Source organism: Gossypium hirsutum, chromosome D11, assembly GCF_007990345.1.
Source record: "Gossypium hirsutum isolate 1008001.06 chromosome D11, Gossypium_hirsutum_v2.1, whole genome shotgun sequence".
NCBI classification, from domain to species: Eukaryota; Viridiplantae; Streptophyta; class Magnoliopsida; order Malvales; family Malvaceae; genus Gossypium; species Gossypium hirsutum.
This window is the reverse complement of record NC_053447.1, coordinates 36,350,373-36,367,414: the sequence shown is the minus strand read 5'-3', so window position 1 is coordinate 36,367,414 and position 17,042 is coordinate 36,350,373. Positions and strand designations below refer to the sequence as shown.

Sequence of the window (17,042 nt, the reverse complement as noted above, 5' to 3'; positions counted from 1 at the left end):
AATAAATAAAATGGTGTCGAATGTAGGATGATAAAGTTGTACAAATGTAGTAAAGTATGTATATGCAATTGTGTTATAATTAAAAGATATTTATTAATTAAATGATTATTAATAAATTATATTATTATAAAGAAATAAAAAAAACAAAGCAAAAGAAAAGAAAGAAACAGAATAGGCAAGGGACGAAACAGAGAATAAACAGGGGAGAAAGAAAGAAAGAAAAAGAGAAAGAAAGGAAAAAGTAGGGTTTAAGGCTTTAAAGCTTTAAAGGTAAGTTAATCAAGTTCTTTTCTTTTAATTTAGATGTTTTAGAAGTCTTAGAAAAAAGTTTTGTTGAATTTAAGTTGAAATTTTGAAAGTTAATAGATTTTTTAGTAGGGTTTATGTTGAATAAATGATGGAATTGAGGGTTTATTTGATAGAAATTTTGATTGGAATTGAATAAAGGATTGAATTGTAAACTAAACTATAAGTTTTGAGTTTTAGGAATTAAATTGAAATAAATTCAAAATTATGAGAATATGATAAAAATTAGATAGTTAAATGTGAGTTTGGCAAGAAATTGAGTAGCAAAAAGGTATGAACTGAGAAAGAAAAATATATAAGTTTAGTTAGGATTAAATTGGAATTAAAGTAAAAGTTAGATAAAAATTTCAGCAATTAAATTGTGTTGTGCTAATGATTGTGAAATTATTTTAATTGTTCATAGCTAATATCGAGCCTAAAGCATCGGCCCAAAAAGGAAAAGAAAAGGTCGTCGAGGATTAGATCCGAAGAGAATTCCGGTTTGTATCACTATAATTCAAACTTTATCATTATTATGTGTTTAATTTACTAATTATGTGTGGTAAGTATTTTAAGGTAACTGTTTAGTAAAATGATAAATTTATGATTGGGTATTGAAATTGAGACTGATACTGAACTGAATTATGGAATACTAAATATTGTTTTGTGTACTGCATTACACTGTGAAATTACTGAAGTAATGAATTACTGCATTACTGTGAAACTGATCGAAATAAGGAACTATAATTGATACTGAACTAAGATGGAAATTGTACTGAAAGGTGAATTAAATACCCTATTAACTAGTCGGGCTAGTCAGATCTAGTTGGCATGTCATAGGATATGGAAGAGTACTGGTTTTTGCCGGCTTACTGATTAGGCACTTATGCGCCGATTACTGTTACTGTTACCAATTCGACACTTTGTGTGTCAGATAGTGTTACCGTTACTGTTACAGATTCAGCACTTTGTGTGTTCAATACTGTTACTGTTACTAATTACTGTTCTCGTTACTGATTACTGTTTAGGTACTGTGTACCGTTTTAGGCACAATGTGTCGTACTAGTGTGTTTTGTTGGAATCCGTGTATCCGCCGAGTCTGAGTCAAGTTAATAGGGACAAATGAAATAAATTTATTGATAAAACTAAATTTGAATTATATGGCATATGTGAAAGGTGAGAATTGAAATAAAGAAATAAGAATGGTATATATATTCAAATAACAATATAAAAAGATTGAATTGTTCATTAAGTGATGATAATTGTAATGTAAAAGTATGTGTGTGATTTAATGTATTTAATTATAAAATTGAATTATAGTGATACCACTGAGTATATGCATTCTCAGCGTACGGTTGTTTCTGTGTGCAGGTTGTAGAAGTCAAGTACTGAACCAGCATCCAAAGCCAGACCCGACTTCAGGAAACTTTTGGTGATGTATATTTTCTTTTGGTAATGTGGGATGTACTTAGGATGTGTATAAAGGTTATTATGTTTTGAATATAAATGGTTGAAAATGTTAGTATTATAAGTCTAAGAATTATAATGAAAGAAGTTTATCCATTCCAATTTAATTAGTACATTGATAAATTTAAATTGATATTAAGTTGATTCAGTTTGATTAGAAGATATTTAGAATAGAAGATGAGAAAGTGAAATGAATTGGTTGAATTAGTTATGTTTGGAGATGATACGTTTTTAATTGCAGAGGGATTTATGTGAAAATAAGCAGAAATGCTGTCGTAATTTTTTTAAAAAAAATTGGAGCACTTGAACGAGTCTCATTTCACTTTTCATACATTTTTTAGACTTTAAAAGTTCATTACTGGAACTTAGTTATTCAATTATATTATGAATGTTATTTTATTTATGAATTATTCGTAAGTTGTCTGATATGTTTTGTAATGCCTTGTAACCCTGTTTCGGTGACGGTTCGGGGTTAAGTGGTGTTACATTTGGACTTAAGTCGAGTAGACTTTAGTTTCTTACAAGACCTTTCTACCAATTCTTTGGGCTTCAATATTTATAACCCTAAAGGTAGATCGTGGGATGAATTCTAGACAAAGTGGAAGCACATAGTGGGTTTCTTCATCCTTGACTCGTCGAAGGGGCTGGCAAAGAGGATCCCAAGGACCTCAATGACCGAGATCAGACTCCAAGAGATATAGAGCCAATAGAAGAGGTTTTTATCGAATCTATCAGGAATCATTCAAAAGGGGGCGACTAGATTTCTCCTTATCGTTTCTTTCACTTATTGTCTTATACAACTTCCTCTTTATCAATGTAACGATCATTTAATTATCTTTCATTTCTCCATTTCCCTATTATCTCTATTCTATTATCTGTTAGTTCCATATTAACATTACAATAAGGGAAAACTTTAACATACCTAAGGAACTAAGCCAAGTTTGGCACACTATGCATATAGGGCTATTTCGTCTTTCATAATCTGAGGATCGCCTAAACCTAGTGTAACAACCTGTTTTTAATGGAGTCGATAACAGTGGTTTCGGAACCATAATTTTGAGAAGTGAGTTAGTATTTTATTATTTATTCATTATTTATAGGGTTGTTATAGTGTCATATTACAATTTAGTTAGGAAATTTTAACGTTTAGATAATTAATTAAGTGAAAAGGACTAAATTATAAAAGCTACAAAAGTTAATAACTATAGGTTTATTTGTATTAAATGGATGAAACACCATGAAATAAGGGCCTTATATGGTAAATTTACCTAAATAAAACATAGTGGACGGTTTTGGTGTTGAATTATAAGAAAATGTGATTAATTTAAAAAGGGTAAATTTGTAATTTGATAATAAAATATAATTAAAAACTAAAATATGAAACAACCATCATCTTCATCTTTTTCACCTTAGAACTGAAACTACCAATGTTACCTTCAGGAGCTTTCGGCCAAGCTTCATTTGGTGTGCATGGTATGTATTTTGAGTTTTTTTTAGTGATTTTTATGTTTTTAAGATCGTTATAGCTTAACCTAGCTAACACCAGGATTAATTCTTAAAACTATTAATGTTTTGAGTTGTGCCATTGATGAATTTGTAGTGTTTTTGTAGTTTGGTGATGGATTTGTAAGCTTGATAGTGAAATAGGATTATTTTGTAATTGGTTTTTAGTGAATTTAATGTTTAAGGACTAAATTGTCTAAATAGTAGAATTTCATGAAATTCATGTGAAAATGTGATAAATATGGGTTTTATAGGGACTATTAAAACTTTAGTTAGCATAGTTTGGGGTTAAATGTAATTAAATTGAAATTTTTGAGTTTAAGGACTAAATTGCATAAAGTGTAAAATTTTGGGGTAATTTTGTAAAACATGATTAAAAGGGATTAAATGAATAATTTAATTGTTTAGGTTGTAACTGGTTAATTGAGTTAAAACTATTATTTAGATTAAGAAATAAATCAACCAGACAAATCGTAGAAAAACAAAGATAGCGAATAATCGTTAGCATCATATTTGTAATCGTTTTTGAATAGGTAAGTCCGTATGTTTATTAAACTAGTTAATTTTTTTTTCTGATGAATTATTTATTGTTATACATGTTGTGAGTAAGTTAAATTGGATTAAATTGCAGTGTTAGTTAAATTGATAATTATGTATGAAAAGAGAGAACTATATAGATGTGTGCTTGTAATGGTTTAAAGTGAATAAAGTTAAAGAACTGAATGTGTAATGCAGCCCCTATGAACTTCATGAATACTTAGAATACAAATGACATGTCATTAGAGGTATTTACAGTTTCGGGTGCTAGTCTTGGATGTCCTACTGATGACTGAGGTTCTGCATTTGTTGCGAATTCTCCACAACTCGTGTGAGCAGCATTGTGTAGCTTAACTTCTCGACCCACAATGTAATAGCCCGTTTTTCAATGGTGTCAAAAATAGTGGTTTTGGGGCCACCAAATCCAATGATTAAGTTCGTAAATATTATATTTAATATTTACAAGTTAATTGTGACTTTGAAAAGGTTTTTGATATAGTGATTTTTTATTTTATAAGCGATTTATTAAGTTCAAGTGGTAAGACCCTAAGGTCAAGTGGTTTTAGAAAATGTGGTATCGAGATCCCGTTTCTATAAACTGAGCCGTAAAAATTTTTATAAATATTTACTAAGTGCCATTAAGATGGTATTAAAGTTTTGTTGAAAAATTTTAACGTTTCGATGGTTAATTAATTAAAAAGGACTAAATTGTAAAAGATGTAAAATTTAATCACTATTTGATTTGAGTGATTAAATGAATTATTGAGTAAAGGAAAGGGAATTAAGTGGTAATTAGACCATTTAAGGGTTAGTGGACAAATATGGGCATTGATTTGGTGTTTTAATTAATTATTAAATAAGGGTAAAATGGTAATTTGATAAATTAAATTAAATTAAATAAAAAGAAAAGTTATCATCAAATTTTAATTTTGGTCTTCTTCACTGCATGGCTAAAAGGAAGGAAGCCATTTTTATACCTTCATTTTTCGGCAACTTCACAAGCTAATTGGTATGTGATTTTAGCTCTATTTTTAATAATTTTTATATTTTTGAGATCGTTGGATTTAGGTCCAACTAGCTCGTACCTTCGATTTTAAAACTGTTAAAGATTTTAAATGCTGCCATTGATGAACGTTGTGATTTTTTATGTTAGATGATGAATTTGGAATGTTGATTGATATTTAAAAGTATTTTGTTAAGTGATTTTGATGAATTTTTCGATTAGGGACTAATTTGTTAAATTAATAAAAGTACAATGATTTAATGTGAAATTGTCGCATAAATGGGATGTTTTGAATATCATGAAAATTTGGCTAGCTTGGGTTTGTATTAAAAATGGTTAATTTACATGTTTTGGGCTCAAGGACTAAATTGAATAAAAGTAAAACTTTAAGGGCAATTTAGTAAAATTGTCAAAAATGACCAAATTGCATGAAATGAATTGTTTTATTGTATAAATTAATAAATTTAATGAAATTATTAATTTAGATCAAGATTGGGTGGAAAATCAAGGAAAATAAAAAAAATACCAAAATGCCCCTAAATCTTGGTATTTCTACAATTTAGCCAGGTAAGTTTGTATGAACTGTATTTTGTATAATTTTGATTAAATTGAATGTTAATATGTGAAATATTGTGATTAAATCAATATATATGTTAGTATGCAATTTATTATGTTATGAAACGATGTAATTCTAAAGACGTACGACGATTACCGAGTCCCGTTTGAACATTTGGAATTCATAATATACAAATGACATGTCATTAGGGTTATCGATTTCAGCTCTTATGAGCTTACCGATACTTAGCTCAGAAGAGCTTACTATTGTTCAGCTCAAAAGAGCTTACCTTTATTCAGCTCGGAAGAGCTTAGCGTTATTCAGCTTGGAGAAGCTTATCGTTTACAGCTCGTATGAGCATACATGCATATGAATTAATGGATTATAGTTTACCACACCTCGGGTGTACTACCTACGTATCCAACGATATTCTAAATGGTTCAACAGGCATTTTTCTGTTACGAGATGACATGAGTTCAATACGAACTACCACAGGTATTTACATGAGATATATGAAAATGATTTGTACATGATGTATAGATACATGATTTGGAAATTATATGTACATGGAAGTTTGATTATGGTTGAGTTCATACATGTTTCTAAATATTTATATGAATTACATGACTAACATGGTTGATGAGGATATGTGTCTAGGCTTTTGGCCAAATTGAGTTTAGGTATACTTTGTATGCTTACCTTAAATGCAACTAAATGGTAAGTTAAATTCTATGTTATATGAACTTACTAAGCTTAAATGCTTACTTTGTGTTATATTTCGTGTTTTATAGTGATTCAGAAGCTCGTTCGGGTTGGAAGTTTATCGGAGCTATATCACACTATCCATCGACTCTTTTAGTACTCTTAGTTATTTAATTTCAGTTATAATGGCATGTATAGGTTATTTTGGCTAAATGTTGGCCTATATGTGTTTTGTGGAGATTAGCCACTTATTTGGCTTGTGTTTTGGTATTTTTGTGTATGCATAATTTGCCTTATAATGTAGATGTGTGGAATGATTTGTGGTTGAATGATGAAAGGTAAAATAGTAGTTGAATATGCATATGAGGTATGTTTTATAACTTGGTGTGATTTGGTACTATGCTATAGTAAATGTATATGTATTTGATGCTATTGAATAAGTGGTACAATTGATACTAAATGGTAAGTTTTGGTAAATGATTTACATGTTGTGTATTAATGAAATTATACATAAAAGTTGGTTGATTACTTAGTTACATAGATTTCAAGGTTAAACATGTTTATAATTGTCATTTGAGGTGCCTAAGGGCATATTGGTTATATGTAAATATAATACATGTTTAAGGCTTGATTTTTCTTGTTTTGGGTGCCATAATATGGGTTGTTTATATGCACAATGTTAAGTGTAGGTGGATACCATATTGGGTGAGAAATATGGCTTCTAAAATGGCTTATTTTCGTCCACACGGGCAGAGACATGGGCGTGCGTCTCAGCCGTGTGTCAAGTGACACAACCGTGTGTCCCTTATAGTTTTTAAAGAGCGCAAGTCAATATGCTCACACGGCCTAGCACACGGGCGTGTGGCTTAGCCATATGGCACAAGTCAGTGAGTTAAACAGGCACAGAAACAGGTTGGGACATGGCTATGTGTCCCTATGTCGAATGCCTACACGGCTTAAGACATAGGCGTGTCTCTTGATCGTGTGAGGGACACGGCCTGGCCACACAGGCATGTCTCTTGGCCGTGTGAGTCACACGGCCGTGTGACCCCTTCAGTTTTGAAAATTTTTTAAGTTTCTAAAAAATTCCCTGAATTTCTGATTTAGTCGCAATTTGTTTCTAAGGTGTATTTTGGGCCTCGTATTAGGGGCAATATGCATAATTATGATAGGTTTCTGACATGAATGCTATATGTTATGAAATGTTTGAATTTTTGTCCATTTAAATTGTAAACTTCGGTAATACTTTGTAACCCTGTTTCGGTGACAGATTCGAGTTACGGGTGTTACATTCAGCTCATACAAGGAGGCCCATTTTATAGCTTGTGTGAGCATATACAGTTACAGGATGTGTGAGCATCGTTCCCACGTATCCAATGTTATTTCATTAGGTGTATCATGTGCTAAATGTGTAAATGAAAAGGACATATGAAATGGTTATATGGAATTAGACATGTGAATAGAGACTTTTGTCTTGAATAATTGATTTGAAAGTTGAAATACTAAATGAACATATTATGGATGAAATAAGCTTTATATGAGTTACTTATAAATGTTTCATGTTATGATGTTGTTACAATTTTCATATTGTGAACTCACTAACTTGTGAAATTTGTGGTGTATATAGGAAATGCATGAACTCATGAGCTAGTTATTGAAATTAAGCATGAATAGGTTTGATACGAGCTCACTAACCATTGATTTGCTTACGTCTGTTGCATTCTTTCTTTGTAGATCATCAAAAGTTAGGGTCAGTTGGAAGTTCAAGTTGGAGCTCACACTATACATTCATTAACTTGGTAGAAGTTTTGATCATTTTGGTTTTGGGTTCTAAATGACATGTGCTAGGAGTTTCTAAGTTCATTTGCTTAAAATGATGTTGTTTAAAACTTTGGTTATGTATGGTTTGTGGATGTGCACATATGTGGTTCTTTTGGTTAAATTATGTCCATATATATATGCGCAAGAGCAAGTAGATTCATGCCTTAAAAGATTGGTTTCAATATTAGTACGATGTTATGACTTGAATATTAGGTGCTTGAAGGTGAATGTGATTGATGAATGAGTATGGTTTAATGCTTGAATTGTGGCGCCAATGAGGGCATATTGGTTAGTCACTTAGGTTGGATGTTTTTGGTATATTTTGGCATGTTTAAATGTGTTTTGAATAGTGATAAGTATAAAAGTAACATATTTTAGCCTCATTGTTAATGCATTGTTGGATGATTATTTGATGTAAAATGATGAATTTTATGCTCTTAATCCTTTAAATGCATGTTTCTATACATAGGAGAGTTTTGGGAGGAAAAGGAGAGGAAAAATGAGTGAAAATTGAAAAATCGAAATAGGTTTTAAAAGCTACATAGGTTGGGCCGTTCCACACAGGCTGCCACATGGCCATGTGCCAAACCGTGTGAAAATCGCGATTTTGACTCCAAACAGTGGAAAATGTAATTTTTAGGTTTTTCACGCATTCTAAGACCTATATATACCACATATAAGAAGAGGGGAGTAAGTCATGAAAGAATATTGAAGAAAACAACTTAGAAAACACCATTGAAGCCGACTCTGAAGCAGATTTCCATCAAGATTGAAGATCTCCTTTTGATTTCTTTAAAGTTTATTATGAGGTTATTTGTTTTTTGTGGTTATACTGTCTTTGAGATGTTTTTATTTTCTATCATGAACTAATTTTCTAAGTACCTAGGGGAGATGAACCCTATGATGAATTTTCACTTTTGATTTCTGTTTTACGCAATAAATACTTGGATCTTGTTCTCAATTTTCTATGCTTAATTCTTGGTTTAATATTTTTCATATTATTAATCCATGTTTGATGTGCTTGAATAGAGGAGGAAAAGTCCCTATTTAGGAGTAGATCTAACATAATTGAGTAGAGTTGCATGCAATCCTAGAAATAGGATGACATAAATCTACCGGATTAGAGTCAAATATAATAGGGGGATCCATAGATCGAGTTAATGCGATAATAGGGGTTTTAATTAGAAAGAAGTTTCAATTAATCAACATAGGGTTAGTTGCTCTTACTCTCGAAAGAGAAATTAGCATAATTTAGTGATTTCTACAGATCAAGATACTAAGTGAAGAAATTTTTTAATTCAAACTGATAATGATAGATGAAATCTAGGTGGTTCTTTCCTGGGTATTGTTTTGCTTATTGGTTGTTAATCATTTTTTTCCTGATTTATTCTTTGACGTGTTCTTTAGTTAATTAATTTAGTTAATTTTAGTTTTAATCATTAACTACAATTTTTTGGTTAAATAATAGAAAGACAGTAATTACAAGTACTTTTAGTGATCGTGAGAATGATATCTGTGCTCAGCGTAGTTATACAATTAATTGATAAGTGCAGTTGCCTTTGTCAAATTTTTAGTTGGTTTTATGGACATTAAGTTTTTGGCGTCATTGTTAGGGACTAAAATATTAGAAAAACTTTATTTTTATTAATTTAGCCATTTTTTATTTTAATATTTTTGTTTCTAATTTAATTTTTATATTCTATTTTTTTTATTTGTTTACATCTGGCAGGTTCTTTTTGTTTATGACTAGAGGAAACTCGTCAAATCCATTACTTTTTGATAGTGAGTTTGAAAAGACTGCTTATTGAAATTGTAGAGAGGTTAGAGAAGCAAGGCAAAGTTAACAGAATTTAGTAGACGAACAAGAGGAAAAGGATATTACTGTGGACATGGGTGATAATCAAAATAATTAGCTACCTCCAGCACGTCTTGTCCCTCGAACTATGTATGATTATGCTAAGCCTACTCTGATGAGGACTGAATCGAGTATTTTGAGACCTACCATTAATGCAAAAAATTTTGAGCTGAAGCCGAACACAATTCAGATGGGTACAATAATATGTTCAGTTTGATGGTTTGCAAGATGAATATCCAAATACTTTCAAGATCAGTGATGTTACTGCTGATGCCATACGCTTATAGTTGTTCTCATTCTCATTGTGGAACAAGAAAAAATAGTGGTTGAATTCATTGCCACGAGGGTCTATCGCGACTTGGGATCAAATGACCAAGAAGTTTCTTTGAAGTACTTCCCATCGACTAAAATAGCTAAGTTGAGGAATGATATATCTTCTTTTGCTCAAATCGATTTAGAGACATTATATAATGCATGGGAGAGATTTAAGGATTTATTGAGAAGGTGTCCTCATCATGGATTACCTTTATGTTTGCAAGTCAAAACCTTCTACAACGGTTTGAATCCCTTGACTAGGTAGTTAATCAATGTAGCAGTTCGTGGAACACTGAATAGTAAAACACCCAAGGCAACTTATGAGTTTATTGAGGAGATGGCACTGAATAACTATCAATGGCAAGTCATGAGAACGAAACTGATTAAAGCAATCAATGTTTTTAATATTGATGTAGTTTCTATGTTAGCAAATCAGGTTAAAGCTCTTAGTAAAAAAATTGATGTTTTGACTTTTTCTACAAAGGTGAATTTGAAAGTGCAATATGATGCGAATGGAGAGGGGATGGTTAGTCCAGAATCTTTACCTTTCGGTTCTAGCATGGAGCATGAACAAGTCAATTTTATGGGTAATGATTCTAGATCAAAATAACCTCTATAGTAACAGTTATAATGCAGGTTGGAGGAACCATCCAAATTTCTCTTGGGGTGGTCGAGGAAATCAAAGGTCACAAACCCCTTCAGGTTTTCAACAACCTTATCAGCAAAAGAAGAAACCAAACCTTGAGGAGATGTTGGCTAAATTTATTTCGGTGTCTGAAACTAGATTTCAAAACACTGATACAGCTCTAAAAATTAAGCAAGCATCGATTCAAGGACTTGAAAATTAGATTGGATAGCTTGCCAAACTTGTTTTGGAAAGGCCACAAGGTAACTTAACTAGCAACACTGAAACTAACCCAAAGGAGAAAATCCATGCAATCACTATTCAAAACATAGAAGGGTTAGTAAAGTCAAACAAGAAGTCGAAGCTAGAAGCTATTGTGAAAAGTGATGAAGTTGAGGAAACAAGAAAAAGCATAAGCCAATGGTCAGAGAATACAAACCACGAATCCCTTATCTAGCAGCATTACAGAGAAGCCACATAAAAGAACAATATGGTAAATTTCTTGACTTTTTAAAAAAGTGCACATTAACTTACCATTTATTAAAGCTCTTTCGTAGATGCCAAATTATATAAAATTTTTAAAGGAGCTATTAACAAAGAAAAGGAAGTTAAACAACTTCTCGACTATGTAACTCAATGTAGTTTGCTCGACCATTCTCCAAAACAAACTAGCTAACAAACTTAAAGATCCAGGGATTTTTACTATTCCTTGTCTCATTGGTAGTTTAAATGTTGAAAGCGCTTTGGCTGATTTGGGAGCTAGTATAAATGTTATGTCTTATAAGATGTTTAAAAAATTTGGTCTTGGGGAACCCAAGCCCACTAGGATGACTATTCAATTAGTGGATAGATTAATTAGATATCCTAGGGGTATTATTGAGGATGTACTTGTGAAAGCCAATAAAGTTATATTCCCTGTTGATTTTGTTGTATTCGACATGGGTGAAAATATTGAGGTACCTATGATTTTAGGTCGACCCTTTTTAGCCACTGCTAAAACTATTATTGATGCGGGTACTAGTGAACTAGTGCCTCGTGTAGGTGATGAAAATATTACTCTTCAAGCACGTGATTTTGTGAGAGTCCCTAATGAGCGAAATGATACTAATTATTCTATTAATGTTATTAATCATGTGGTTCAACGTTCTTTGCAGGAAACCCTTCATGACAAGAGCCATATTTTATTCAAAGTGATAGAACTCGAGGATCAACTGAAGGGCGAATAGTGCAGCTCCACGAATTAGATGAATTGTGACTAAAGGTTTATGAGAAACCAATAAAACACAAAGAAGAAACAAAGCATCGCCATGATGTGCTAGTGAAGATGATGAACCACTTCAAAGTTGGGGACAAAGTACTGTTAGACAAATCGGATCTATGAATTTTTCCTTCAGAATTTAAGTCAAGAGGGTCCAACCCATTTATCATAAAAAATGTTTTTCTGTACAGTACAATTAAGGTAGCACATTCATAATTTGACACGTGCAAGGTAAACAGTACTTGTCTCAAACCTTTTTTTGGTGGTAAAACTGATATCGAGAGTGAGGAGCTCCAACTCTAAGATCCGCCTTAATTGTGAGCTTAAATAGCGAAGTCGAGCTTTGACTCTAAATAAACACTTCTTGAGAGACAACCCGAGTGTTTTTTGTTTTTATTTATTTATTTTACTTTCATATTTTTTAAAATGAAAAAAAATTAATACATTTATTTTTATTACCTTAAAAAATTAAAAAAATAAAAAATAACTAAAAAAAAGTGGTCCACATGGTCTAGGGTGATCCACACGGCCTAAAGACACGAATGTGTGCGATACATGGCCTGGACACACGGGCATATTACAGGCCTTATGAAAACTAGAGCTAATATTTTCAATTTTCTTTTAACTCACACGGGCATAGAGAGTTACAAGGCCTGGTGAAACGGTTGTCTAATCCACACGTCCTGTACACAAGCGTGTGGTAGACTGTGTGACCCACACAGGCTCGCACATGGGTGTCTCCTACGCCATGTGGTTACTGGGATTATTTTTACTTTTTTTTATCATACACAGTCTGGGTGATTCTACACGGTCATGTAGCTCACATGGCGTGACACATGGCCATGTATTTTTTTTCTTTTTTTAAAGCTAGTTTTTTTTTCTTCATCTCTTGTTTCATTTATACCCCAATAAAAGTGATCTCATTTAGTTTTATATTTTTGTTTTTGTTTTTGTTTGTGTTTGTGTTTTTGTTTTTGTTTTTTATTTTTATTTTATTTTTTGATTTGATTCGATTTGATTTGATTTTATTTTATTTTATTATGCGTTGTAATTTTATTGTTTTGCCAGATGTTTTTTCTATTTTGTTATCTCTTTGTTTTGTCTATTTTCTTATTAGTTTGCTTAGAAACATGCATTTCATTTAGAATCTCCCACGATTCCAGTCTTCAATATTCCAACGAATTCATCCAAATTCAAGGTAGTTTCTATTCTTTTCCTCTTTATGATATTGTACTTCTTCTGTGATTTTAATTGTTTGTACATTAAGGGCAATGTACATCTTAAGTGTGGGGAGGTTTTTATATGTTTATACAATATAGCCCTTGAATTATTGTTTTTGCTTAAGTAATTTCTTTTAATTTGGAGTTTTTATTGGTTCAGTTCTGGAATAATTTGTGAATTTTTGTGCATTGTGTGGTTTATACTTTAAGACACGAAAGAGTCAAGCATGATAAGTTGTTTTTTAGAAATTACAATTTTAGGTTGTCTCCCTGAACTAAAAAGTTATTTTGAAATTTTAAATTTGCAAGTTTGACATCATAACTATAATTTTTCCCAAGTTTTTGAGCCTATAGAGCATATATTTTCTTTCTCATTTTATTATTGGTTATGAATGTGTCAACTTAATTTGTTGTTCTAGAACTTGCTTCGATTATGCATGTTGAGACCACATTATTGATTTGATACACTGAGATGATAGAGACACTTAGGATTTAACCCACTTAACCTATAAAAAGCTTATCTATTGAATTAACCCTTAGTAAACCCCGTTCATCCTAACACATTTTTTTGTAACCCATTATTTTTAACCCATAACCCATATGTATGTTGTAAAATTACCCTTTTTATTAACTTCCATTTTGTCGAGATTTCATTTAGTTAGTTGCCTAACTATGTTTTATATTTTTGAATTGTTAAATTTTAATTTTTATTCTTAAAAAATAAGAAAAAGAAAAATTTTGATTGAGCTTGATTAGTTAGTTTCATTTTGAAAAGCTTATATTTATTTTTATTTCTTGTTCATGTTAATTATTTTAATTCAGCATTTGATTTTTTTAGTTTGACAATTTATCAACTCGATTATCGATTGTTGATGTTAATTACTTTAATTAAGCATTTGATTTTTTAGTTTGGCAGTTTATCAACTCAATTCTCGATTGTAACCAACTTTTCTGGCCTTCTTCATACCCTTAACCTAAGCCCCATATAACACCCCTAACTAACATATATGTCATTCAAAGGCACCTCAAATGCAATCATCAAGACTTACCTAAACATGTCAATTTACCTAATTTCAAACATGAATATCTAATTCAATACTTTCCCAAAACATGCCATAACTTGACAATATTCATGTCGATTCAAACATACCATAAGAGCCATTCAAAACATGCATCATAAGTTAACCAAAATGACACAATCTAGCAAGGCATCCAATGGTACCAACAAAGCTAACTTACACAACTTATACATGCCAAGTCACCAACTAGATCATTCAACAAAATGCCATTACATTTAAACCTATACATGCCATTATAACCTTTGCCGAAACATTCAAAATCTACTGATATTAATGTTGGATAGTGTGATAGATCTCTGACAAGCTTCTAAATTGATCGAGCTTCCAATAATCTATAAAATATAGGAAAGAAACTACGTAAGCAATTAATTCTTAGTAAGCTCGTACAAAAAACCACAACTTACCATTCCATAATTATAACACCAACTAAACCATAAGCTTGGCATAATTCCTATCATCAAACACACAAGTTAGTGCATTTATACATAGCTCATTTGAATTGACCATATGATAAGTCATTTTCCATATGAGCATATGCATAATTCCATTTGAAAACTTACCATTTCAATCTCTTTTCTTACCCGTTGAACCATCTAGAATTTCATCGGATACTCGGGAAAGCTCACATGAATTGTGCTTAAACAAATAACAGTAACCTTTCCTTTACATCATTGCTCACACAAGCTATGAAATGGGCGTGCTCACACGAGCTGTTGGTTAGAATGTCAGCTACACGATGCTGCTCACATGAGCTATGGATTATCCGCAACAAATGCAGAACCTGATCCATCGGTAGGACACTCAAGACCAGCACCCGAAACATGAAATCCCTAATGACATGTCATTTGTATCCTACGAATCCCTAAGGTTCAACCAGGACTCAATAATCGTCACAGCATTGATTTGGAAATACATCATTCAATTACATTATGAGTACATAATAACATACATTTGAATAACATGAATATAACAATCGTTCATACGAACTTACCTCGACAACTAGAGGTGTAGAAGTTAAAACGAGCTATTTTGAAGCTTTTGCTTTGCCTCAATCTAAGTTCGCACATGGTCTATCTTGATCTAATAAGAAAAATTTCAATCCATTTAATACCTCTAGTATTCAATTTAGTCCACATTTCATATTTGTACAAAATTACTATTTTTCCTATAACATTTTAACTTTTCACAATTTAATCCTTAATCTCATAAATTCAAATCTAAGTATTTTAATCCCTCTCATAGGCTAACCGCATTCTTTAGGGACTCAAACTAACACACATAAATCATCATTTCAGAAATTTGACATGAAGTTTTACTATTTTTACAAATCAATCCATAATTGTAAATTTCATCAGAAATCACTTTATAAAACTTATTTATTTATCAACAAGGATTCATAATATACCATTAAACATCAAGAATTATTCAAAAGCATTCATGGAATAACCCTCAATCTTTAACAGTTTTACAAATTAACCCCCGGGCTAGCTAGATTAAGCTACAACGATCCTGAAAAAATAAAATTCATTAAAAACTAGATGAAAAACACTTACCATGCACCAATCTAAGCTTGACTGGACAAGCACTAATCTATGGAGGTTTCTTCTTCTTTAAAATCGGCTAAGGTAAGGAAATAAGGATGATATCATTTTTCTTTTGTTCTGTTTTAACCTTATTTACCTAATTACCATTTTAACCTTTAAAATTTTTAATAATTTCATTAAAACCATGTCCATAAACATCCACTATCACCTCAATTGCTCCATTTACCATCCAAGTCCTTTAGTTTAAAGTTTCATACCATTTGGCCCTTTTAAGTAATGGAACTCTACTTTTACACTTTTTATGATTTAGTCCTTTTCACTTCATTAATCATGGAAACATCAAAATTTCTTAACAAAATTTTAATACGACCTTACTAATATCCCTTAGACATAAAATACTAATAAAATAATAATTTAATCATCAAATTTATGGTCTCAAAACCACTATTTTGATTTCTTTAAAAACAGGTTGTTACACCCCATTTCAACCTTTCAAAGACCTCTTGATTGGTGTGTCTTTTCATTTTATAGTCGTGAAGATTTGATTTTCAAGCAAGCATATGGTAATGACATTTCTCGTTTGATTGTTGAGTGCATATTTCATGATCCTTAAACACTTTGAGGGCTTGAGTGAATCTTAGTGAGGATGTCAATTCTTGTTATTTTGAACTTAATGTAATTATTTAGACAAGGGGAGACACCTACATTTTTAGTGCTTTAAAAATTTCAGCCTGGACTGCTTGAATCTTTAGTGTCCTTTTGGTTGAATTTCCAATTCATGATTGTTTGTGAACTATCTTGAAACATTGTTGATGAAAATGACAAATTGAGAAAGTTAAGTTGAATGTGGGTTGAGGATTTTGCTTGAGGACAAGCAAATGCTTAAGTGTGGGGATATTTGATAAGTGATAAAAGTAGCATGCTTTAGCCTTATTTTTAATGCATTTTTAAATGATTATTCAATGTAAAACGGTGAATTTTACACTCCTAATCCACTAAATTCATGTTTCTATACTTCAGAGAGTATTTGGGAGCCAAAAAAAGTGAAAATTGAAAAATTAAAACAAGTTTTAGGAGATAAACGACCTGGGCCATTCCACACGAGTTGGACACATGGTATTGTGATTCATACTGACATGTGCCAAAGCATGTGAAATTCGTGATTTTGACTCCAAACAATGGAAAAACGCAATTTTTAGGTTTTTCAGGCATTCTATGACCTGTATATACCAAATATAAGTAGAGGGGAGTAAGCCATCAAAGACTATTGAA

At 31.6% G+C, this 17,042-nt stretch overlaps 1 non-coding gene across 1 annotated transcript; it reads right to left on the bottom strand.

The window, feature by feature from the left end:
- Positions 1-10,144: 10,144 nt before the first annotated feature.
- On the bottom strand, positions 10,145-10,251 carry LOC121224048 (small nucleolar RNA R71). The gene has a single exon (XR_005921511.1). It is a non-coding gene; the product is annotated as a small nucleolar RNA R71 (small nucleolar RNA).
- Between the last annotated feature and the right edge of the window lie 6,791 nt (positions 10,252-17,042).